We start from the raw sequence: 24,134 nt of genomic DNA on the forward strand, positions 1-24,134 counted from the left end.
GGGGGGGGGGAGGCAGGAGTATGCATATCCCTAAACATTTTGTGTAACTTTGTACTTTTGTCCATTTACTGTATTTATTTCCCCCCAGTTTGAACTATAAAATGGTGATTTTCTTGAGTCCAAATGAGAGTACCCCTAAACATTTTTTTAAGAAAAAAAGCACTGAGTAAAAGTGACAGGACGAAATATTTGCATTAGATACCTTTTACTCTGAAAAAGTGTGCGAAAACCTATTTGCTCTGCAGTCCTAGCCGTGTATGTTAAGTCTCACAGGCCACAATTCTTAGCGCATTAAATAGAGAGACAGTCTAACTTAATGGAATTTACTTCTGAAAAACATGATTAGAAATGGCCTAATTGAATTCATATACTGGACGTATATTCATATACAGGCATAGGCTCTGTAAGTGAGAAATGCAGCATTTCAAGGTTTATAATCTTTCTGTGTGTTATGCAGAAAAGCAAAACTTTAAAAGAAATAGTGGGTGTCCGCCTGGAAAAAACACACCACACTTCTTCTGGAATTGAAGCAGCAGCAGGGGGCGCTACAGTTTCAGAACTGTCCACACTTGCATTCTTTTAAGGAAGCAGTTAAATAACCATTAGCTGCAGACTTTGGTGATCAACCCTGAAAAGCTGCAAATGTATTTAAATGTTTTTGTGTTGGGGTGTGTGTGTTAGTGGTATTGCTGACTCTGATGCTAAATGGTCTGCGACATCTGAGAAAACGACTATATCTTTTATGAATCTATTGGTATCTTAGCTGGTGATTTATGGCTGGCTTTCATATATGGATAATTATTTTAAAATTTGCTGAACAATTGCATAAATGCTAAGCTTGTAAGACGGATTTGATAAATTGGAGAGATTGTCATGCAAGTAATTTGAAGTGTGCTTTTTTTTAAAGTAGTACAAAAAAGCAAGAGTACAATTTCAAACAATCCTTTACCTGTTTTGATAATCCTGGAATAAATTGTTTAATCAAAGTTAAATCTATTAAAAAAATAGACTTCTACACAGAGCCTCAGGATCAATGTGTTAACCAGTTATTGCTCAGAGTCTGTGTGACTGTATTCTAATTTCTCTAGTGCTATAGCTTGAGTTTGCAGGTTAGGTTCTTGAGTGCCTGGCTGCATGTTGTTGGTTGTTAAATTTCTGTTCACATTCTCTCAAGGATAGAAAAGAGATTCCTTAAAAAGATTACTAACTCATAAATTGTCTGTTGATTCGCTTTCTTTTTGCTACTAACTCTGGTTCCTAATGTGTTCTGTCAGGGTTTAAGCCCAATGAAAAGAGGGGGGAACTGCATTAAAACACCGTATTTACTAGCACGGGCTCCCATTTTCTTTTGAGATGAAATAATTTTTGTTAAACCCTTCCCCATTATTCTGACCTTCTCCCGCCACCCTTAATAAATCATTTGTTTGAATTTTTGTGGGGAAATTGTTTTTAGCCCATTTTTAACTCCATTAAACATTTTGTGTGTGCGTATGCATTCTGTCTCTTTGATGATAATAGCTTTCTCAATTCAGATTTTCCTTCAAAATTTAATAGCGGACTAACTCTCTTGGAGTGTTTGGCAACATGGAATCCGTTCTTCCTCGCACCTGTCTTCCTCCATATCATTCAACTGGCTAAAGGGTGTTTTCTCTCTTCTTCTCAACCCCCTCCACTTCCTCCTGATTTAAAATGTGAAGTTTTGCTTAGAGGCCTACAGGTTTCTTCATAGGTCTCCCTGGATGGCTCAGAGATACCTGAGCTGCTCTGTGGACCGAGATTGTGGCAGCTACTGATCTATCACGCCTGGAAGGACATGCCATCAAGCTACCTAGGGAAAAGGATAGGATGACATTCTTTAACAGCAAGAGAGGCACACACTGTTCCTGCATTTCATGTAACATGTCACTCAGTTAGATGCAGAAGTAACAAGGGAGTGATCCACATTCTGCAAGCGCTGCTTGATAATCTCCTTCTGTTCCTGCTTCAGAGGGGGTGGGGCACACTCCATTCTTCTCTTTCTAGGCAAAACATTACCATCTATACCAATTACTTGATAGCGCCTTCTTCTTTTATATTCCTTTTTTATATTGTGGGTTGGGACTCATCAGAGTTTCTCATTCCACTCTCCAGGTAGCCTTAGTTTTCAAGGCTGCATTTTTAATGCACGTTGTTGGAGAACAATAGATTGAAGGGAGTCTGGCAATGTAATCTAATGCAAGATGTCTATCCTTGTTTTGGAAAAAAGTTATATCTGACTAAGTCATACTTGGGGTAGACCATGGGTAGGTAAACTAAGGCCCGGGGGCTGGATCTGGGCCAATCGCCTTCTAAATCTGGCCCGCAGATGGTCCAGGAATCAGCATGTTTTTACATGAGTAGAATGTGTGCTTTTATTTAAAATGCATCTCTGGGTTATTTGATGGGCATAGGAATTTGTTCATTCTCCCCCCCCAAATATAGTCTGGCCCCCCAGAAGGTCTGAGGGACAGTGGACAGGCGCCCTGCTGAAAAAGTTTGCTGACCCTTGAAATCAGTAGGTTTAACTAACCTAAGTCTATTGGGTTGTAGGCAGTGTTAGTCCTACTCAGATTAATAGGTTTAGTTTTATTGGGCCTGCTCTGAGTAGGGTTTAGTCAGATACAACTCTTCTGTACATAGAAAAATATATCTTGTATATTCGGTAAGATAAATGCTCAGCTTTTTCATATACTAATCAAAGCCTCAAAATATTTTTTTAAAACCAGTGTTAAGTCATTTAATATTTGGAATTTAATAATAACAGGTGGCAGTTGTATTATTTACTTAGAAAACATTTATCCCGTTCTTTATCATATGATCTCAGGGTGGTTTATAATTTGGAGTGTTCAAATCATTTAATTCATTATCTTGGTGGGAAGTAGGGGAGTCTTTCATTGTAAACCTTTTAAAAAACATTTCAATAAATAACAACAAAAATAATATTAGTTCTCTTAAAATGTCATAGTATAGCAGTGGCGTAGCGTGGGTTGTCAGCACCCGGGGCAAGGCAAGTAATTTGCGCCCCCTAACCCGTGGATTTGCGCCCCCTAACCCATGGATTTGCCCTAACCCCAGATGTTGCGCCCGGTGCGGCCCGCCCCCCCTGCACCCCCCACGCTACGCCACTGTAGTATAGTGTATCAACACTGCAAAGCAGACCAGTGTTATGACCCCATATTGTGCATGTGGGGTTGAGGCTGAAATATTATTGTAGCTTGCCTAAGACCACCTAGTGAATTCAGAGTACAGGCTTATTGTTTCACAGTTTAGCTTTTTGGACACACTGCTATAGTTGGTAGATAATTTCTGAAGACAATGTGAAAATCAGCCATGCCGTTTTTTGAAATGGTTGAATATTTGAGGTATATACTGTATCTGAAAGTGTGCTCAGAAAAAATCACAATGACAGATCTCCTTCAGTTCTTTGATAGGGGGAGCCAGAGAGCATGCAAAAGTATAATGGGAAACAATTCATTCAGTAATACTGTGTAAAATCTGTTCAGTAAGTACAGTGATAATGTACAGGATGAGGTTCCAGAAACAAAATTGCTTCCACCCCCCCCCCCCCCGAGTTCCCTTTTTCTCTACAACTTTTTTTTGTTCCACTTTTAGTGAATGTTGTTAGACTTCTTACTATATCTGTAAGGTAAAGTTTGAAATAAAGCTGACTTGTTCATTTTAAACTGATTGCTCTTTAAGAAGTGGTTTGGCATTTTACATTAGGCTGATCAGAAGAGTGGAAAAATATCCTTTTAATTAGCAATGTGTTTAATATAAATGTTTGGAAATTCCCCTACCTTTTTAGTTGAGATTAAAATGGATTAAAAGTACAAATGTCCGTTTAGTAGGCACATAATGCTGATTAAGCTATATTCTTTTGATAGTGTAAACTTTGTGAATAGTGAATTAGTAAGGCATAGCTTCAGAAAAATAAAATAATTAACTACGTTCAGCAGTTTTGAACCTATTCGTATGAGAGAAGTTAAATGTTTGGAATTGGTGAAAGAAAATGCCACCCACTGTTTAACCTCCCTGTGAGTTTTCGATAAAACTGACTCCATGAATGATTTCCTCAGGTTTTTGGAAAGGTGGGGACATGCCAGTTCTTAAACATGAAAGGAGGGATTTTCCTCCCTAAACTAAGTTTTTTCTCCCTTCACCATTACGTACTGCCCATAGGAAAGCTTTAGAGATGTGCCATGTTTTTTGTATTGCTTTTGTGTAAGAAGGCTAGAATTCAGACATATCAATAATTTGTCCTCATTCTCCTTTATAAGTAAAAACAACTATTTCATATCTGTTTAGTTTATTTCTCTCACACCATTGCTAAAGTTTTGGAGCAAGTAACAGTGCTTATAAAATGACATTTTATGAAGATATAGCCAAAAATACACCTTTATTTGTCTATGGCTACTGCATGTGCCCCAATAATTTTTTTTGTATTACATATATATTTATATTCTGTATTAGTTATATTTATTTTGTAATGTTTATATCCTTTTATACTCCACTTTTCCTTTAAGGCGCATAAGGTGACATAAACCATTCTCCCTTATTCCATTTTATTCTTAGAGAAATCCAGTGAGGGGTTAAAATGAGAGATAATGACTGGCCCAAAGTCACACAGTAATTTCAATAGCCAAATGAGGATTTTGACTAGCCTAGTCTGACACTCTAACCACCACAACACACTTTACTCTGGTCAAAACTCAGAAGAAGCTTAGATTTGGGAAATCTGGGGACGAAGAATTGAGAACAGGTTTGAGGAATAGACACTGGCTTTTTCTCCATTTCTGCTTGATAAAAAACACTACCTTAATTTTCTCGGTTGCAATGGGGCAGGGGACATTTGAACTGGCAGGATCCAAGACTTTGTATGCAAAACAAGAAATGTTCTTATGCCTATTCAGGATAACCTTGTTTGGAAGAATGCCTATCACTCAGTAGTGATCCCTGGCATCTGCAAGTGGGTGTGGGAGAGCCACTTTCATTCAGCTTAGGCAATGCTGAGGTATGTGGTCTGGCTCAGTATAAGGCAGCTTCCTATGTTTAGTGGACAACTTGAAGAGAGAATCTGTCATTTTCCTGCCCTGCGCTGAAATACCAAATTGGAAAGATAGGCACAGAGATGTGATCCATTTGTTCTTCTGCATTGGCCTGGTTTGGATCAACTGTCTTTTGGCTTCTCCCCTACTGGCAATTCCCCCTGGCATGATATAATCTGTATTTAAGAGGTGGAACCTGCATGTTATTTTTCTTCTTCCATTCCCTTCCCCTTTCCTTTCTGTGGCATTATTTGTTGTATTTTAAACCATCATTTTCTTTTGGACTCCACCTGAGCCCATTGACAGAAAGATGGTATCTAAATATAGCAACTAAGTAAATTTTACAGGGTCTACCAATAAAGTCTCCTATGTCAAATTGGAAGTTTTGGCGCAGATACTGTGCTGTACTGAAGGTTGTTTTCTGTGCTCAGATAATAAGAATTGTCATCTTTCCTGAAACTCTCATCAGTTTTCCTAGAAGGCTCCCATTTTGAAGTATATGGTGGGATTTCTAGGAGTGTGGGGAGAATATTTTATTTTTGTTGTCTATGGTAACCAAGTGGAGGTTTCCAGTCACTGTTGGATCTGGAAAGGTTTGAGCAGCAAGTTTGTAACTCATTTTGAGTCATGTACTGTGCAGCTAACATGCAATCTCTAACTTGGCTGTAGGTAATTGGTTTATCAAGAGTAATTACAAACTGACACAGAAATGTATATGTGCAGAAATGTATATGTTGCATACCTGTAGGATTGCTATGCATTACAGTTCCATGTGTGCAAATTAACTGAAGGGACTAGTCATTCCCTGTCAAGGCACGTACACAAAATGGTTTGCACATGTCTGACTAGCTCATATTCACAGGATATGCCTGTGTGTACACATGTGCATGTGTGGAGAGGTTTGGTTGATTCTTTATGCTGATTCTGGTTAGCCAAATTGTAAATTTCTTTCTCCTCTCCCTCCACCCGCTAAATTCAGTTTGCATATTTACTGGAGTGAAGCTCGCTTTGTTGTCGTGTGTCGCAAGAACTCCATAAAATAACACCAATGGAGAAAAATCAATCTACTGGGTCTGGAAAATGGATTTTGTGCCTTAACTGGCAAACGTTAACAATTACTTTGTCGAGAACTAGAGAAGCTAAGCATTTATCAAATCAAACTGCTATAACTGTTGTGCTCCTCTGTCCTCAAATAAAAGCTGCACTGCTTTGATGGCTCAGACTGAAGTGCCTACAGGAAGCAGAAAGAATCCTTGAAATCATGAGCCCAACAGTATCCTGGGGGACTCCTTGATGGACCAGAGTGTAATCGGAATCATGTGAAGCATACATCGCAAAATGTTTCCAATTTCACAAACAAACTGAGCACCGCACAAATACTCTACAGGAACCAAGATCTTACCAGACTCTCCAATCAGGGTAAAAAGTACTCCTGGTTCAGTGTTGCTTGATGACACTACTTACTAAAGCTAGTGGTAGCCTCCTGCAGAAGGGGATTGCAGATATTCAGTGCTCCAACCCTGCCTGAACCAAGCCTACAACTGTGAATCCCATTTAATTAGATTTTCCTCACCTCTCGTAAAGGCTTAGGGCATGTTATAATCTGTATATTCTTAGAGCTTCATGACCAAGCAGGGTTTTGAGCAACAACATACCTTTCCAGCATCTACATCCCATGTTTTAGACACCTAACCCTACAAGCTGTCACTGTGGTATTTACAATATTCATTTGTTCCTGCTTATACCACACTCACTGAGCACAATCTTTTATTGTTTCTGTACAACCATCTTCTGAAATGAATGACCATTAGGTCTAGTGATTCCTGTGCAAATTGGGCATATTAAAGTATGCTTAACGGTTTCCCCTGCTGACAGTGCATTAATCACCAGACGGTTTTATACTGAGTAATGCAAATGCATTCAATGTAGCTTAAAAATAAAAGATGAAGTTTGCACAATGCAGCTCATAAATGCGGTGCATATAGTTTCGAAACTATTGAAAAATGCTAAACTGTTGTTTTTGTTTCAGTGCCTTCCTAAGGCTTTACAAGGGACTGAGGAAAACTTGGGGGGGGGGGTTCAGACAATTCTTTTTGCTGTTGTTGTTGTTTAGCTGTTTAGTCGTGTCTGACCCTTCGTGACCCCATGGACCAGAGCACGCCAGGCACTCCTGTCTTCCACTGCCTCCCACAGTTTGGTCAAACTCAGGCTGGTAGCTTCGAGAACACTATCCAACCATCTCATCCTCTGTCGTCCCCTTCTCCTTGTGCCCTCCATCTTTCCCAACATCAGGGTCTTTTCCAAGGAGTCTTCTCTTCTCATGTTTTGCTGGTTTCCCTTTAATATCATTTGATACCATTGAGCTCTTCCCTACCACACCCTTAGGTGCTTTGGAGAATAAAATCCCTTAAGAGTTCTCAGTAACCTGGAACTTCACCACCCCACATTTCTGTCTCTTCCTGTAATCAGCATGATGCCCAAACCCTTAGGAGGATCTTGTGTTCTGCCTCTGGTCTTTTGCTCCAAGTCCATTCCTGTCATCAGGATCTATTAATCTCTGGTTGGTGCAGTAGCAGCTGGTGTAGTGGTACAGGAGGGGAACTGCTGCTGTCCTGGGTTTCAAACACAACATGCCATTGCACTGGTGGTTACTGGAGGAGGAAGGCACAGGAACTTGGTGCATTGTGGTATGGTTGAGCCAATCTTCCACTCTTGCAGTTATGTGCCTGCACAGCTCAGAGTTCCCCATACCACACCCTTCTTCCTCCGGTAAATGCTAGTGGCACTCTGTGTTTGGAAGCTGGGAAAGCAACAGTATTCCAGCTATGCTGCCAAACCAACCACTTCTGGTTCAGTAATCGTAGAGTTCCAGATTTAAGGACCTTCCATTGATGTGTGTGGGAATGTTCAGGGAGGCAGGAGACGGTATATTGTTTAATTATATCCTTCCCAACTTGTGTTCTACAATTTAGCAGAGTAACATTCCCCTTTTTAAACTTTCACAGCGGATAACGTCTTTCCCAGGCTTGCATAAGCCTTTAAAATAAGTTTCCTGGTAAATCCCCTTTATTCCCTCTTAAATGAATAGACACAACACTGCCTTATATAAATCTATAAAATAGTTTACTCACATACATTCTGTTCACAGATGGGTCCCAGAAGGCAGACTTAAGTTACAAGATATATACACCTGGAATCTATCCCATAAGGTGATAGTTCCTTTGTCCTCTCTTGGCTGGAAGCCAAGAGAGCATCTCAGGCTAAGGAGATGTTGCTTCTTCGAGGAATTGAGTCCAAGAGAGAGAGATGGCTGTCTCCCCTGTGCTATTTTGTTACCTGCCCAGGTGGGGGGACACCCACCTCTGGTCACATGTAGGGGAAGTTTGTCCCAGCCCAGGAGGAAACAGGAAGTTCTGACTGGCTGGTCCAGACACCCCCTTTTTATGTGCACTCTAGGAATGTTGTATTTGACTGCTCTGTGTTTCACACCCCACAATGTGCACTGCCCAGATTGCCTATCCCTGCTCACAGCTATTATCACCTCATAATTGCCATTGGGACTATCTGATGGTGTTGGAGACAAAATTCTGTGTTCATTTTAGTGTATTGCTTAGAAATTCTTGGAACAGGATGATTTTTAGGGTCTCATAAACCCCAGGACCTTCAGAAGCAAGACACTGAGACAAATGATCCCCTCTCCTTCAAATCTCTTGCAAAAGCAACATATATCTTGTAACCCAAAGTCATTTATTGTACTTAGCGACAAGATTGAGATGTGTAGGTAGCCGTATTTCTGTATTTGAATTTCTGATTACACAGTTAAAGCTTAAGGTTTGCTAAATAAACAGATGCATTTTGCTGATACGTGCCTTCTGAAATTTAAAACGGTGACTAGAATATTTTTGCCTGTTAACCTTCTTTTAAAAAACCACGCAGGTTCAGGAGTTTCCGAAAGAGAGGCAGTAATTGGTCCCCTAATATTAAACACCAGAGACGCTGAAAACACAATTGCTCTTTTAATGACGGCATATTGAGATTGTACAGAAGTAATTCATCCCAGCTGGTATGGGTTAAGCAACTTGCTAACCTTCACATATATTTTAGTGGCCCATGAGGGGGAAGTGGACAAAATCGCTGCTTCACTCCTCCTTGAAGGAGTGGAGGCAGAGATATTTGGATAGTGAAAGCATGCCATCCTTCCTGAGCCACATACGTACTGGATTATTATTAGTATTATTTTTTAAAAAGCTTGATGTACGTATCTGATTTCTTGTTTTTAAACATCCATCCACCACTGGTTATTCAAGTGCTATCTTCCCCTCTTACCTTTTGTTCCATGTCTAAAATGTGGATGCAAAGGGCTGCTGCTGCATGACATCACAATGGCCTGTGGTGTTGGCTCTGTGCTGCCAGCTGATCCCAGGCATTGTGCCCCAGCAGCATTTGCAAGCGCTACTGCATTGCAGATTGTCAGAGGGGTAGCCGAGTTAGTCTGTTGCAGCAAAAAGAACAAAGTGCCTTGTGGCTACTTAGAAAAACGCCAACACATTATATTTTGGCATTTGCTTTCATGGACTGGAGCCTACTTCATCAGGTGCATTGAGTGTGATCTTTAGTTGTCAGGTATGCATGGGTATAGTGAAAAATGGAAAGGTTGGAGTGAAATGATAATGGAGTAAAAAAGTAAGATGCTGCAAGGTTCCCCAGTGCTTTTTATCTCACACCTTTTTTAAAAAATGTGCCTTTTGGCAGAGAGGGTCAAGAGAGGGCAGAGAGGAGGAGAAGCAGAACTTGACGTAGCATGGTTTTATGCCATTCCTATGCTATTTGGTTATTGCAGGGTTAATCAAGCGCTTGAGCATGTGCCTTAGTCCTTTAGCATCATTCTACCTGTGATTGTCCTGCAAGGTTGAGGCTGTAACAAGCACAACAAAGGAAGCAAATCATGGCATGCACTGGCTGTCCTCATTAAGAACATAAGAAGAGCCTGCTGGATCAAGCAAACAAGCTATTAAGCAGAGGCAGATTTGGGGGAGTGCAACCAGTTTGGTTGCGCTGGGCGTGGAGCGTGCAGCTATTATTTAGAATGGAGTGCGAGAGGCAGCAAATTTTGGCACCACACAGGATGCTGCTGAAATTTGAGAAGCCAGGGTCTGCCACTGTATCAAGTCCAGCATCCCACAAATAGGACCTGAGCCCCAAAGCATTTTCCCTGCCTGTGGTTTCCAGCAACTGATATTCAGAAGCATCACTTACTCTGTCCATGGAGGCAGAGCATAGCCATCATGGCTAGCAGCCATTGATAGTGTTATCACCCATGGATAAATAATGAATTGATATTAATGAATGAATTAATAGGGCACGTGGCTGGAAGGAACTATTATCTGTTTCATTTGTATACCGCTTTATACTTTTTTGGACGCGGGTGGCGCTGTGGGTTAAACCACAGAGCCTAGGACTTGCCGATCAGAAGGTCAGCGGTTCGAATCCCAGCAATGGGGTGAGCTCCCATTGCTCAGTCCCTGCTCCTGCCAACCTAGCAGTTCAAAAGCACATCAAAGTGCAAGTAGATAAATAGGTACCGCTCTGGCGGGAAGGTAAACGGCAAACTCCAAGTGTGACTAAGTAGCGTCACACTTGCAACCTGGCTTCTCCCTATATATATGATGGAAAAGCAGATAATTGCAGAGTCTTAGTTTGATGACAATCGCCTGGAGCAGAGTGGATCCTCACTTCACTCCCAGCAAACATCCACCCACTCTACCCCCTAGAGCTAGAGATCTGGATGTATTCAAATACCTTACTCAGCACCTGATCTGTTTGCCACCGTAACACAAGCATACACCTCCATTTGTTCATTAATTAGTCCTGGCAAGAGCAAAAGCCTTCCTTTCAACAAGCACTGCTTCTACAAATACCAATCAACAGGTTTTTGTGTGTGTGTCATAAGGATACAGAGGGGTATCCCTAGTAGCACCTCTGGTGGGGGACATGTCATGCTCCTTCAGAGGTAAAAGAAGAAGAGTTTGGATTTGATATCCCACTTTATCACTACCCGAAGGAGTCTCAAGGCGGCTAACAATCTCCTTTCCCTTCCTCCCCCACAACAAACACTCTGTGAGATGAGTGGGACTGAGAGACTTCAGAGAAGTGTGACTAGCCCAAGGTCACCCAGCAGCTGCATGTAGAAGAGCAGGGAATTGAACCTGGTTCACCAGATTACAAGTCAACTGCTCTTAACCACTGCACCACGCTGGCTCTTCAGTAGTTTGTCCACCTTTGGACCACAGCCTTCATTCAGTTCTCCCCAGCCAGGAAATGGCTTCAACTGGCTGACTAAACCAGGTGTGGGTGGCCAATGGGTCTCAAACCCTCAGTGAGTTAAGGACTTCCTCCTGCATGTGAAGAAAGGCTCTGGTGGATTGAGCAGACAAGACCAATAGAAGGTCCAATGGCCAAGAAGGTGGTTTCTGCACATGCTGTAGTTTAACCGGCTCATGGACCTGCCCGCTCAGGGACCCCTGCTGCCCACTCGGTTGGCTCCCGTGCGCCGCGCTAAACCGGCACGGAGCAGAGCAGGGACCGCCTTCTGCGATGCTGGCTGGCTTCCCATTGGCTGCAGGAAGCTCCTGCAGCCAATGGGAAGCTGCGCACACCTCCTCCACACCAGAAGAGCACTGAAAATAGTGTTTGTGCATGCATGCACACTCTGGCCCACTGTGGCGTCTACAGGACTGTGAACCCACCCAAGCCACAAAAACTTTGCCGACCATTGCTGTAGAGGGAAGAGGGCAGAGGGGGCTTGTCAACCTGGAAATGTAGCCCATTTACAAGGAGGAAAACTCTGATCCTAAACCTCTACTGCGTTGTGGGATATTTTTTGGGGGAAGAAAAGGCCAAAGAGTAAACCCTACACAAATCCAGAGCGGAGACCCCAAGATGGTTGGATGGTGTCTTGTATGCCTCCTTCTGGCAATTCCTAAAGTCAAGCTGGTGCCAAACGTATTGCTCTGCTTTCCTTTGGACCACATCAGTGAGGCCAAGATGGAGGTCTTGTTGCCTGGGCAGACCAGGACCTCTATACATACTGCCTAGGCTTGCAGTCCAGGAAGGTCACTTTGATGCTGCTAATGCAGCCATTTGACTTCATCCCCAGAGGTGCACTCCATTGTCTCCCGAGGCAGATGGATGCCAACAACAATTCTAAAATGTACCGATATGTGAAATAGCACTGATATGTAAAATATAGTACAGTGGTACCTCAGGTTAAGCACTTAATTCGTTCCGGAGGTCCGTTCTTAACCTGAAACTGTTCTTAACCTGAAGCACCACTTTAGCTAATGGGGCCTCCTGCTGCTGCCACGCCGCCGGAGCAGGATTTCTGTTCTCATCCTGAAGCAAAGTTCTTAACCCGAGGTAATATTTCTGGGTTAGCGAAGTCTTTAACCTGAAGCGTATGTAATCTGAAGCGTATGTAACCCAAGGTACCACTGTATTACCTGATACATATAATATATAATAGTGCTAAAAGTTAACAAATGCCCATTGAGATTGTCCCAATAGTTCAGGTGCCGTTTTGTGTACAAGAGAGTTATATAGCCTTGCTCTGTTTGAGAAGGTTGCACTAGTACTGTAATGAGAATTGTATTTTGATGTAATATTAGTGTAAGATAAATGGTAATATGGGTCTAAGGTTGAAGTTTTTAAAGGCTTTACAGAGCCACCTTTAACCCTGATGTGATGCTTGAACGGGCCTTCACTTATTTTTAGCGAGCATGCCTGAGTAACTACGGCTGTGGTTTCACATAACAGGGAGATACATTTTTTAGATCTTTTGCTGATTATATTGTGTGAGGGTCAATCTTGTGCCCCATTTGTGAAACCTGGGTCACAATAAAGAGTTGAGGGTCACTTCTTCAAGTGCCTAATCCATTACCATGCACTAATAGGTCCTGATAGCTCATTTTGTAAGTCCTCAGAGTTAAGCTAGGACATTGTTTGGACTAACTTCAAATCCTGCTTCTGCTCTGCGGTGTTAATTAACATCTGCTAAATGTTTCTTGTTGGAGGCTTGGAACTAAACACTTCTATTTGTTTTACTGTGATCGTTTAGTGTGAATACATCCTAGAGATAACAGCACTGGAGAATTGAAAATTGTACCAGAGATGCAGTTAAAGAGTGTCTGTGTGTGTGTGTGTGTGTGTGTGTGCGCGCAGTTGACATTTGTCACAGACAAAAGCCATTATTTTTGACAATATGTCTTAACCATAGTAATGAATTTGTAGTTAACAGAAATGAAGAATCTGGAAATGTTTAAGAGAATATTCTTACTGTGTTCTCATATGGGAATTTTACATCCGAATTAGACAGAAGTCTAATTAAGGGTATGAGCCACAAAAATACTCTATTGTTACGATGTCCCCTTCCGCTCCTGGGATTTATTCAGGGTTCTAATATAGATAGGAATGTCCCTGGGTTCATTTTAAACAAAATTAACAGTGGTCAGATTAAACATGTTCCACTCTAAAGGGGGATGGAATGGCAGGGATTTCAACAGGTGAGGGAAGTGTCTGGGGAAGTCAGCACTCAAATTCTCACCCATCCTTGATCCCTTAGTTGGGGTTAATGTTATGTCTGCAGTGGCCCAGATTAAATTCAAAGAAGGAAAATGTGTGTATGTGAATACCAGAAAGAAAAAAAACCAGAAGGTCAGAGGATGTGGCTTCCAGGCATAAGAAACCTAGCATCTGTTTTCAAAAATCAGCTACTGGACTTTGATTTATCTTCTTCTTCTTCCTCCTTAGAAATGTATACCCAACCTTTCAAATAAAAATTACCAAGGGATCTTACATCGAATATATCTATGTAACAATAAGAATACCAAAGATAACAATACAGCAACAAAATTGAAAACTGGTAAAAGCAGCATCAAATCTGCTCAGGGTTTAAAATCCTAGAAAAACCCCCAGTGATATATGCCTGGTGCTGAAAATATAACTACTGTGTGTGGCACCTTGCAAACTTAGCAAGATCATTTCACAGTCACGGTCTCACCACTAAGAAGGTCCTATTCATGGTTGCTATCTACTGTACTTCAGTTGGTGAAGCCTCCAGAAATGAGAACAGGAAAGCTGAGGCAAAGTAAGGCTATCCCTCAGATGTTGACGTGTATTTTTGTTTCTTTTTGCTCAGAAATTTTTCCTTGTTGCAATCTTCATGCATTCAACATTTATATACTTCTCTGCTCACACAAACATAAATAAACAAAATTCCACCCCAGTCTCTGAGTGGTGCGAGATTCCAGGGGTTCAAGTGCTTACCCAGGGTTAGTGTTTCCTTTGGAAATGTGGCATAGCAGAGACTGTGGTGTCCTTATGATATATGGTTTATTTACACATATTATTATTATTATTATTATTATTATTATTATTATTATTAGCAACCTGAGCCTATGATGGAGGTGCTCACAGCATTGGCTCCCCAAGAGGTTGTTGCTTCTCTAATAGTCACAGTAGTTTGGGATTCCAAAAGACACCAGCCATGGCTTGGCCTCTCTCCAGCTTGCTGCATTTTACAGACTGAAACTGTTTTTCTCCAGCCCACATCATCCCCAGCTACAATCCTAAACTCTCCACTCTGCTTCATCTCTGCTAACTATCTCAGAGCTCAGGGAGGGGCTGCACCCATTGGGTGGCTGGCACAGAGTCTTTGCTTTTGCTAATGGACCATTTCCCTGTCTTTGTTCTCTGTTAATGGCCCACCTCTCAGGCTGATCTCCTGAACATGAGAAGCTGAGTCCAACTATTAAGAGTCTAATTTCCAGTTTAACCTTCTAAGCATTGATCCTAACACTTACTAAATCCAGGAATTATGGGTGTCTGGCACCCACAAACTCAAAGCAGTTTTACATTTTAGAAGTTCTTGTGTGTGACAATTTAACCAGACACTTATGTACTTGTGAAGTTTTTGTAGGTATCTTAGTCATCTGTCCTGCTCACGGCAGACTCAGGAATTAGATATTATCCAGTAATGTGGGGTGGCTGCTGAAAATATCAATTTCATGTCAGTTCCCCATCCTGCTCAGTACAGTGGTACCTCTGGTTACGAACGCTTCTAGTTACGAACGCTTCAGCTTATGAGCTCCGCTAACCCGGAAGTAGCTGCTCCTGGTTGCGAACTTTGCCCCAGGATGCGAACGGAAATCGCGTGGCGGAGGCACACGCACAGCGGGAGTCCCCATTAGCAAAAGTGCGCCTCAGGATAAGAAGGGTTTCAGCTTAAGAACGGACCTCCGGAACGAATTAAGTTCGTAACCAGAGGTACCACTGTAATGGAAATGTATGGAGTGGGTGTGGTTGGGGTGAAATCCAATTTGACGATGTGACATCATGTGTTTCCCTTTATAACAAGTTACAGGGGCGTAAAAGGATAGCTTGATTTGGTAGTCCAATTTAAGTTTGGGGTTCTACTATGGTGGGGAATAATAATAATAATAATAATAATAATAATAATAATAATAATAATAAAATGAATAAATTGCGCTTCTTTTAGTGGTAAGTCACTCATAGTTTTTCCACCCCCCACATGACAACTATCTAGCTGCCTTTGTCAAAGGTTTGTCCCATTCTAAGTCTGTGTGCTACCTATCCCTCAAATAACTTTGTCTTCAGCACTCATTGACCAACATCCTACTCAGTGGAGTGCAAGGTATTCTGGTTACCATAGAAATAGCATACCTGCCTTTAGAGAACAATACATATTGTTCAAAGTGCCATTTAAGGTCACTTAATTTGTGACAGTTCCCCCTATATGGAAGAACTATGTGTGTAAGAAACATACCACATTTGAAGTGGCTCTTTGACTTCACCATTAATTAATGAGCTAGTCAGTGATTGCAGAATATGAAGACTGCATTGTTTCATATGCTTGCTATGTTTCATGTATTTCAATTAGAGACATCTCTTTGAAGATATAATACAATTCAACTAAGATATATAAAAGAGGGGGGAAATGTAAGATGTGGATTGGTTATATTTTCATAAATGTAGAAGGCCAATTTCTTTTAATGCTGCTTAAGGTCACTTTAGAATTGTATGATAGTGTAGACCTAGTATATGGCATTGTTAGAGATGGCAACATAATGTAGAATAAGCAGTGTATCTTTTAAGCACAGATCAAGGACAGCCAATATGAACTAAATTTCTGCCGCTTACTTTTCACGTTGAATGAACATATATGTAAAATCTTTCAATTTTTCTATTTGGTATCAAGTTCAACAATGTTTATATAAGAACACACAAATAATGTAAGTGGCGTGGATGCATAATTTGAAGCTGCTTTATGCTACAACTTTAAAATGTGCTTGAATACATTTATCTTTATCTTCTATCTTCACACATGTGCCTTACGTGAAATAGAAATGGAATACATTATGAGAGAGTGAAGAACATAAATTGTGTTGTGTGTATCCCCAAACTCCAAATTATCAGACCTCCGGATGCAATATTGTTTGATAGTACCACTACGGAGAACTGGTGTAGTATAAAGGCTAATAGTGTGGGCTGCGAGGAGTTCAAATTTCTTATGTGCTCAGAACTCACTAGGAGCTTAACTTCAGTAAGGGGATTGCAGTGGTCTTCCTTATTGTAAAGATTACTAAAATGATGAATTCTGTGCTAAGTATTATTATTACTACTGGAAATGGGGTGATGTCGTGCAAGTTAAAAGACATAAAGGTTTTTCACCTGTAAGTTTAAAATATGTGGATTATGGACAGTGATTGCAAATCTTTGATCCTAGTTTGGTCCTCTAGCAGGAGTTTTGCAGAGGGTGGCGCTGTGGGTAAAACCTCAGCGCCTAGGACTTGCCGATCGTATGGTCGGCGGTTCGAATCCCCGCGGCAGGGTGCGCTCCCGTCGTTCGGTCCCAGCGCCTGCCAACCTAGCAGTTTGAAAGCACCTCCGGGTGCAAGTAGATAAATAGGGACTGCTTACCAGCGGGAAGGTAAACGGCGTTCCGTGTGCTGCGCTGGCTCGCCAGAGCAGCTTCGTCACGCTGGCCACGTGACCCAGAAGTGTCTGCGGACAGCGCTGGCTCCCGGCCTCTAGAGTGAGATGAGTGCACAACCCTAGAGTCTGGCAAGACTGGCCCGTACGGGCAGGGGTACCTTTACCTTTTTATATAGTATTAGAGCAGGGGTCTGCAACCTTTAAGACAAAAAGAGCCACTTGGACCCGTTTCCGAAGAAAAAAAAACTGGGAGCCGCAAAACTCGTCATTATAAAAATAACTTTTTTGTCACTTTTTTATTATTTCTTTGTTTGACCCCTCAGAATTACTCCTCCTCATAGAAATAAATGTTACATTAACAAGTTACCTTTTTGTGTGTGTGTGTTCTTCACTCCAAAACAGTGACCAGTGTACATGCCCCCTTTCAATGCAGTGACCAGCGTACATGCCCCTTACAATGTAGCGGGCGGGCGGGCAGGAAGGTGACGTCGGGACGGTGCGTGACTAACGCACGCACCGCCCCCATGCGACGTCACAGCCAGTACAGCGCCCGCCACAGTGGGGAGTGTTGGGGCGCACAATGCGCCTCCTCCCCTCGCTAGTATCCGCCCCGGAGCCGCGGTAAAGGTGTAAAAGAGCCACATGCGGCTCCGGAGCCGCGGGTTGCCGACCCCTGTATTAGAGCCTGGTGAGAATACTCTATGAGAATTGTTCTACAAGTTATGTGGCTTATAGACTATAACCACCTAATACTGGAGGTGGGAGATTACATTTTAACACTCCTTCTTAAATATAACCTGTGTGTAGAAAACCAGCAGATATGTAGGAGAGCTTAGCCCCCTCCCTACACTGGCAGAAAGCTTTCTACAGTATATGGAGGAGCATTAGTGGCACAATGCAGAATTCTCCTACCTCATCTGTGAACCATACTAAGTACAGTGGTACCTCGGGTTACAGACGCTTCAGGTTACAGATGCTTCAGGTTACAGACTCCGCTAACCCAGAAATAGTACCTCGGGTTAAGAACTTTGCTTCAGGATGAGAACAGAAATTGCGCGGCGGCAGTACAGCGGCAGCGGGAGGCCCCATTAGCTAAAGTGGTGCTTCAGGTTAAGAACAGTTTCAGGTTAAGAACGGACCTCCAGAACAAATTAAGTTCTTCACCCGAGGTACCGCTGTCCCGTGATTGCTGATCTACACATGCAACAGTATAAAGTCCTATAGAAATAGAATGCCTTATTCTATAAATAAGGTGAAGGCCTTATTTTTGGAAGCTTGCCTTGGTAAAAACCAGTAACAACAAAAATTCATTGAAGTACAGTGGTACTTCGGGTTACATACGCTTCAGGTTACATACGCTTCAGGTTACAGACTCCGCTAACCCAGAAATAGTGCTTCAGGTTAAGAACTTTGCTTCAGGATGAGAACAGAAATCAGGCTCCAGTGGCACGACAGCAGCAGAGGCCCCAATAGCTAAAGTGGTGCTTCAGGTTAAGAACAGTTTCAGGTTAAGTACAGACCTTCGGAACGAATTAAGTACTTAACCCGAGGTACCACTGTAGAAAACCAGCACAGCAGAGAGCAGGCTGCACTGGACTGCAGCATTTCTCTCTGCAAAACATATTTGCTGAGAGTGTTTTATGCGGGGGGAGCTTAAAATGTGTGATTTCCCCCAGCAGTCTCATGTGGTATAGTCCACTCTACAACATCAGAGTTGTATTTGCCAGTCCTTCTGCAAATGTTGACCAGGCCTTGTTGAATAGATCTGAGGCACCACTAGCATCCTGTGGTTCCTGTTAAGCATCTGTTAAGGTGAGCTCACAATTCAGTTTATTGGATGTGCACATGATAGCTCCAGGATTAACTATTCTCCAGCTAACTATTGGTCCTACTATGTACTGCAAGCATATTCCTACAGCTGTCTCATTTTTCTCTTGTGCCACAGATGAACTGCAGTTTAAACCCTTTCAACTCAGAAAATATATAGGTTAGGTAAGAATGGACATATTATTATGGAACCTCAGATTTGACTGCAGAATTTCTTCAAAAGGACATTTTTATTGCTATGTATACTCTCTTCTTTGAATACTAAGTTACAAAGGCTCAGAAAGTATTATGAAATTATTATACTCATGTTCAGCAGCTATTTTTCAAACATAACTATCTTGACTATTTCATTTCTTTAAGGCACCAGGGCACAATAAGCACTGATTGCCTATAAAAATTCATTTTATAAATTCAGCCTTTTAGCTGGAGCCATTGGAGGGAAAAGGTGATTTGAAAACCATTGCAATCTATTTTCCTGCATTTGTATATCCTTAAAATGGTTTAACTAATTTTCACTTTAAAAAAAGCAAAATGCACTTTATTTCTACAGTGGTGACATGAACCACATGCCCAATCTTGAAGTTATTTGAAATGAGTCATACTTTCAACCCATTGAATGACTGTTATTCTTTGTTGCCAGCATAAATTCTGCTGTGACCCTCTGAATACTGCCTCACTACTGTGTAGAGAGAGGAAGAGTTCATTAATAATCTTCATTACTAAATATGTGTAGGATTTCCAAGAAAGAGTTTTCCTTTTCTTGGTGTCAGTTTCCTTTTTCCCAGTTGACCTTCAAAGAAATCTGCTATACTGATTTGATCGTTTCTGATCTCTAAGGTATTTCCTGATCTCCAAAGCTGGCTGAGAGCAGATATTAGTTGTTCCTTCACTTTTTAAAACATGGCAAAGTTACTAAAGACAATAAAGTACTTGTATCCAGCTCTGTACCTAGGTCGTTGGTTTTCTCATGCCATCTATGTGCCAGTATAAACTCGTGTATATATCTCCTTTAGGTGCATATCATTTTATTTGCAAATTTGGATGTCATGCCTTTACTTTTAAAAGATGGTATTATAATCTGCTGACTCCACACCCCCCACGCCCCGTATATCTGAATAGAGGTTGTATAGCTATGCAAAGCTGGAGATTGATTAGAGATGTTTGTTCTGTTTTAGAGGGAACTGTTTATTTTAGCAGGCAATTTTCCAATGTCAGGAAGTGAAAATATGGAGAAGGCAGTCTCTCATCAATGGACAAACAATGCCTCAAAATTTAGCTAATGGCCCCCTTCAGTGTAGAAAATAGATGGCAACAATTGTAGTTTCAGACTAAACCAAGGACTTCTTGTTTGGCTGGTAGGTGTTAATGCAAATTCATTCCTCAGCTCATTTAACTCTAGGACTCCCATCCTTTGATTTAATTAAATGTAATTCATTACATTGCTCTTCTTGGGCCCCTGAGGTGTTTTTGTTTATTGCTTACTCTACCCAATAATGCTTCAATTCAAGGAATAAAACACTGGATAAATAAGAGCTTTTTATCCTGTGCTGGATTTACAGGGAGATTATTCCTCTAAAATAGTTTCATTTCCTGTTAAAAGTAAATGACCAGTAAAATAAACTCATTGGGTGGCAAATGTGGTATATCCAGAAGCAAGGAATTAAATAGGGTAAATTACATGAGATTAGAACAAGGAATGGAAGTTTCATTGCTGAATTGGTAAAGGATTACAACAAGCACAGTAAAAGCTATATTGACACTTAAATGAGTTCAATGGTGGTTGACTGATCTGGTTTTTAAAACCTAGTTATAAAAGCCTTTGTAAATTTACTATTTTAATCATGTATGCTTAGCAAGTGTCTATGTTAACAATCAGCTATGAAATCATAGTAATATAATCATTAGCATAAGATAATTAAAAGGTTCCCTTTTAAATAATAAAAAAGACAGCACTAGGATCTGTTTGATTTAAATGCTTCAGATAGCAAAATGAAACTAACTCTAATAAAAGATAGTATCTTTTATTGAGGGCCATTGTTTCTCACTACACCCCATGGAAACATTTGCCACTGTATTTTGACAATCTCTGCTATCAGTCTTGTGATAATTCTTTAAAGTGTGGCAAGGGACCGCTGTTTGATTTAGGTAGTCTATTCATCTTGACATTTCAATTCAGCTTTTAACACCAATCCTTTTTGTGTCTTTCCTAATTTACTTATTAATAAAGTTGAATGTTCTGCTATACACCTTCAGATCAGACTGGATGATGCCTTCCTAGAACAGATTCCAAACATTCAAAAATGAGAGATTTAGTAGTCACAGGAGACTTCAACTACCCCAATATCTGCTGGAACTCAAACCCTGCCTTGTTTCCAGTTTTGGGTACCACAAGTTAAGGATACTGACAAGCTGGATTATGTGTAGAGGAAGGTGACTAAGATAATCAAGGGTATGGAAACCAAGTGTTAATGAGGAGCGGTTGAGGGAGTTGAGTATGTTTAGCCTGGAAAAGAGGAGACTGAGAGGAGATAATGATAGTCATCTTCAAATATCTCAAGGGCTGTCACATGGAAGATGGAGCAAACTTGTTTTTTCCTACTCTGGAGGATAGGACCTGAACCAGTGTCATCAAATTACAAGAAAGGAGATTCGGATTAAGCATCAGGAATAACTTTATGCAGGTAAGAGCTGTTCAACTGTGGAATGGGCTCTCTTTGAAGGTTGTGGACTCTCCTTCCTTGGAGGTTCTTAAGTGGATATTGGATGGCCATCTGTCATGGATGCTTTCATTGAAATTCCAGCATTGTATGGGATTGGACTAGATGACCTTTGAGATACCTTCCAACTCTACAACTCTATGATTCTATTGGAATCTTAGGATTGTGAGCAACCCTCACCCCTGCCCCAGTCAGCAGATTTTAGAAATCAGATTTGCTGGTACTAACTAGGTGGATGGGACGCAGGTGGTGCTGTGGGTTAAACCACAGAGCCTAGGACTTGCTGATCAGAAGGTCGGTGGTTCGAATCCCTAGAATCATAGAATCATAGAGTTGGAAGAGACCACAAGGGCCATCGAGTCCAACCCCCTGCCAAGCAGGAAACACCATCAGAGCACTCCTGACATATGGTTGTCAAGCCTCTGCTTAAAGACCTCCAAAGAAGGAGACTCCACCACACTCCTTGGCAGCAAATTCCACTGTCGAACAGCTCTTACTGTCAGGAAGTTCTTCCTAATGTTTAGGTGGAATCTTCTTTCTTGTAGTTTGGATCCATTGCTCCGTGTCCGCTTCTCTGGAGCAGCAGAAAACAACTGTGATAGGGTGAGCTCCCGTTGCTCGGTCCCAGCTCCTGCCCGCCTAGCAGTTCGAAAGCACGTCATGTGCAAGTAGATAAATAAGGACCACTCTGGCGGGAAGGTAAACAGCGTTTCCGTGTGTTGCTCTGGTTCGCCAGAAGCGGCTTAGTCATGCCGGCCACATGACCCGGAAGCTATATTGGCTCTCTCAGCCAATAAAGCGAGATGAGTGCCATAACCCCAGTCGGCCACGACTGGACCTAATCAGGGGTCCCTTTACCTTTAACTAGGTGGATCTCCCTGGCTTAGACAGGAGGCCCTTACTCAAAAGGTGCTCTCTTTTGTAGTCTCCCTATGTATTTTTGACAGAGGTGACACTTTCCACCAGGCCTGCATTGATTACCTCAAGATCTGGATAGGCTTATATCAGGAAATACTATAAAGTAGTGGGGTAAACCAAGCTGTGTAAGGCTTTATAGATCAAGATCAGCACTTCAATTTTTTTCTTGGAAACTTACAAGAAGTGCAGAATACACCTATACTCATGTTTGGCATGAGTGGTCCCTGTCTGGCCACTGAATTAAACAGCAGCTGTTGTTTCCATGCAGTTTCCCAAGGCAGCCTGATGTTTGTTGCATTGGGCTACTCTGGAGGTTATCAGACCATAGTCTACTGAAGATAGATTATCCAAATCCTATGAACCCATATTCTTTTTCCTTTTGGTTGTAATGTAAGTGGATTTTTTTTGTCTGCTTGTTTGGTTGCATGTCACTTTGGGTTGCCCTGGGCAAGATAGAACAACTAACAAATTTAATAATAATAATAATAATAATAATAATAATAATAATAATAATAGTAATAATGAATGTTCAGTTAAGTTCATAAATTTACGGTTCTAGCCAAAGGTCATGACAAATTTGTGGCAATAGTATTAATAAAGTAATACAGAATATACATCCATAATATAAACTGACCTCCATGATGTAGGAAAGAGAAGATAGACAACAACAACCTGAAATCTATCTTAATTTCAGGTTCAGCCTCAAAATCACCAAAGCAAATTATAATATATAATTTTCAAAGGGGTGGGGTGGGTTTGTCACTGCAACCCACCCTCTCCGGTGCATGTTTCTTTCCTGGACATTATAAGAACTTCAATTTTGTCCATGTTATCTGGCACTCTTGAGAAAGCCTATAAGTGCTTAGGCACACCTTTGCAGTGCAGGCAGAGGCTGGGGATAGGGCCAGCACTTAAAGGTGTGTTCTGAATGCGGCTTAAATCTAGATCTGTGTTGGAAGCGGGATAGCAATAATTGTTTTGAAGAGTTCAGTGCCATGCTTTTTAGAGTAATGTTGGATCTTTGTTTCTTAATAAGCAGTGATTCATAAGACTATAATTCATAAAACTTCATTCAGCTTTTTTCTTGATAGTTTTGTATCACTTTCGCTTTCTTTCCTGCTATTTTCTTTCCCCAGCCCTCAACTTCAAAACAAATACTTAGTTTCTTTATTGCTCATCTCGCTATTTTTATCAGGTTTTTCTTCTTTGGAACATGTGTTCTCTGGTAGGAATCTCTTCATTTTTTAATTCACCATGGCCTTGCTTTAAATGTGACATGCTGGAAATTCAAACTCCTGTGAGTATGATTTATTTTTTTTAAAGCATCCTTGTTTATTGTTTGGTTTTTCATTGTACAGTATTATCCCTATTTTTTTTTAAAGTATACAATTATATTATCAGAATAATTTTTTTAAGGACAGTTCTACTTCTCGTTATCTGTGTTTTTATCCACTTAGGTAGCAAATATAGGCTTTAGTTGAAAGGCTACATTTAAAACTGTCATAATATTACTATAAGATCTGTCTTGTACATTGTTATATGTATTTTCATGAGGTGAAATGCATACATATGAATAAAATATTATAGGAGAACCATTTTG

At 41.1% G+C, this 24,134-nt stretch overlaps 1 protein-coding gene and 1 long non-coding RNA gene across 3 annotated transcripts in view; one reads left to right on the forward strand and one right to left on the reverse strand.

Moving 5' to 3' along the window:
* CAMKMT (calmodulin-lysine N-methyltransferase) overlaps positions 1-24,134 on the forward strand; it is a 245,004-nt gene that overhangs the window by 27,275 nt on the left and 193,595 nt on the right. The gene's annotated exons all lie outside the window — the stretch shown is intronic.
* On the reverse strand, positions 476-22,479 carry LOC310758929. The gene is made up of 3 exons (XR_014546105.1): positions 22,304-22,479; positions 6,466-10,649; positions 476-1,828 (listed from the first exon to the last, which is right to left on the reverse strand). It is a non-coding gene; the product is annotated as an uncharacterized lncRNA (long non-coding RNA).

Source organism: Podarcis filfolensis (assembly GCF_964270895.1).
Source record: "Podarcis filfolensis genome assembly, chromosome: 3".
In the NCBI taxonomy this organism is placed as follows: Eukaryota; Metazoa; Chordata; class Lepidosauria; order Squamata; family Lacertidae; genus Podarcis; species Podarcis filfolensis.